The sequence below is a fragment of the Octopus bimaculoides genome, chromosome 14 (assembly GCF_001194135.2).
Source record: "Octopus bimaculoides isolate UCB-OBI-ISO-001 chromosome 14, ASM119413v2, whole genome shotgun sequence".
In the NCBI taxonomy this organism is placed as follows: domain Eukaryota; kingdom Metazoa; phylum Mollusca; class Cephalopoda; order Octopoda; family Octopodidae; genus Octopus; species Octopus bimaculoides.
In genome coordinates this window covers 10,933,876-10,936,541 of record NC_068994.1, presented here as the reverse complement: position 1 = coordinate 10,936,541, position 2,666 = coordinate 10,933,876, and positions in this window count along the sequence as shown.

Sequence of the window (2,666 nt, the reverse complement as noted above, 5' to 3'; positions counted from 1 at the left end):
GACGGTGATGATGATGATGACGACGACGACGACGACGATGGTGATGATGATGACGACGACGATGGTGATGATGATGATGATGATGATGATGATGACGACGACGACGACGATGGTGATGATGATGATGATGACGACGACGATGGTGATAATGATGATAATGATGATGATGATGATGACGATGGTGGTGATGATGACGACGACGACGACGATGATGATGATGACGATGACGATGATGATGATGACGTCGATAATGGTGATGATGATGATGATGATGATGATGATGGTGGTGGTGCTGCTGCTGCTGCTGGTAGTATGGGCTGTGCTAGTGGGTATCGGTGGTAGTATTTATAGTGGTGATATAGTCTTATTTGTGGTTGTGATGACAGTGTGTGTGTTCCGTAGCTTGTGGTGATGATTGTACGAGTTATTTCTTCTCGCAGATGTCATTGTCAATTCCACTGAAGTTTTCCAAGGCTTGAGAAACCAAACGGAGAAAAACAATTTAATAATTAATTAGTCTTGAAACAAAAACTCGCATCTACGAAGAGACATTATTGGCTGGTACACACGCGCACGCGCGCACACACACACACACACACACACACGAACACAGACATTGAAACATACGCGAACACACGCACACACACACACACACACACACAAACACATACACACGAACACATACACGCGCACACACACATGTATATATGCCTGCCTATATGTGCTTGTATATATGCATAAACGCGTTTACATACATACATACATACATACATACATACATACATACATACGTGGAGGCGCAATGGCCCAGTGGTTTGGGCAGCAGATTCACGGTCAGAGGATCGCGGTTTCGATTCCCAGACCGGGCGTTGTGAGTGTTTATTGAGCGAAAACACCTAAAGCTCCACGAGGCTCCGGCAGGGGATGGTGGCGAACCCTGCTGTACTCTTTCACCACAACTTTCTCGGACGGAAATCCAATTCTTTATGCAACACCGTACGTATTGTGTGTCTTGTTAGTCCACTTTCACAAGATGCTTCACATGTTGTTTTTTATGGACTGCGTTTGAACATTACCTGCACTGTTGCCACGGTTTCCACTGATCGGGATGTGGTTGGACGGCCACTTCTTGCATCGTACACAGAGCCCGTGGTTATCAGCTTTGCATGACAACTTTTTATTGTCTCCAGACGTAGTGTTGCATGCTCACCTTTCCATGCACGTCACCATCTCTGAACCAAAACAATGGAATTCCACACTTCATAGTGTGCTGCTATCTTAGCTGGCTTCTAAACAGTGATGCGACGACCATCTGGAAAATAGGAAATAAAAAATAAGACAATAAGAAGATAAGAAATCCCCATTAGTTTTGTCTGTTTAAAAATGTTTTCGTCATGACTTCAGTGATACTAAAAATTCTATAAGCAATTTCTAATGCCTAGTTAATTTCCACCCACCCTGTACATACAAACGCATGCACGCATAATATCGTTTTTTAATTTTGGCATAAGGCAAAATTTTTCGCAGGGTGAACAAAGTCAATCTCGACGGAATTTGAACACAGAGCGTAAAGATCCGGAAGAAATATCCCTAAGCATTTTGTCCGACCTGCTAACCATTCTTTTCTATTCTAGTCACAAGGCCCGAAATTTTTGAATTGAAGATAATGTTTTTGGCACTCCGTCGGTTACGACGACAAGGGTTCCATTTGAACCGATCAACGGAACAGCCTGCTCGTGAAGTTAACGTGCAAGTGGCTGAGCACTCCACAGACATACGTACGATTCATGTGGTTCTCAGGAAGATTCAGCGTGACACAGAATGTGACAAGGGTGGCCCTTTGAATTACAGGTACGACTCATTTTTGTCAGCTGAGTGAACTGGGGCAACGTGAAATAAAATGTTTTACTCAAGAACACAACGCGCCGCTGGGAATCGAACTCATGACCTTACTATGGTGAGCCGAACACTTCGAGTACTTAGCCATATGATAATGTACTTCTAGAAAGAACAATTGAGCTCAATGACCTTCATCTTAGTTTTGCGCCATACGGGTTACATAGGATGATGTACTCCTAGATACACAACGCCTAAAAGAATGCTTGGACACGGAAGGCTACAATGACTTTTTAATCTGTTTTCTACACAATTAAATCTGACGAAGGCCTAAACATCAACAACAGTAACATCAACAACGACGACGACCAAGATCACAACAACAACAACAACAACAACAATAACGGCAACAACAACAACAATAATCTGAACCCATATCTTTATCCCTCCCGCCACCTGACTCCACCCCAATCTACGACCACCAAAGAGTCTTTGCAAAAACGACGCTATGGAAATTCTCCAGGCGAAGGATCAATCTTCTGCCCACCCAAACACGCATCTGATCTTGCCCTAACATATACCTTCAATGCCATCCTCACCACCTCAGCGATTGCAAAATTTCTCATTCTCCCCCCCCCCCTCACACACACACTCTCTCTCTCTCTCTCGATCTGTCTCTGGCTCTCCACTCCTCGCTCTGTCTCACCTGCTCTTTCTTTCGAAATTGCTTTTACTTTCTGTTTTTACAATAGTTTGACATTTATCACTGATGACAAGACGAATATCTTGTCTCTAAAGCGAGACATACGGTATATTTCCAGAGGGATATC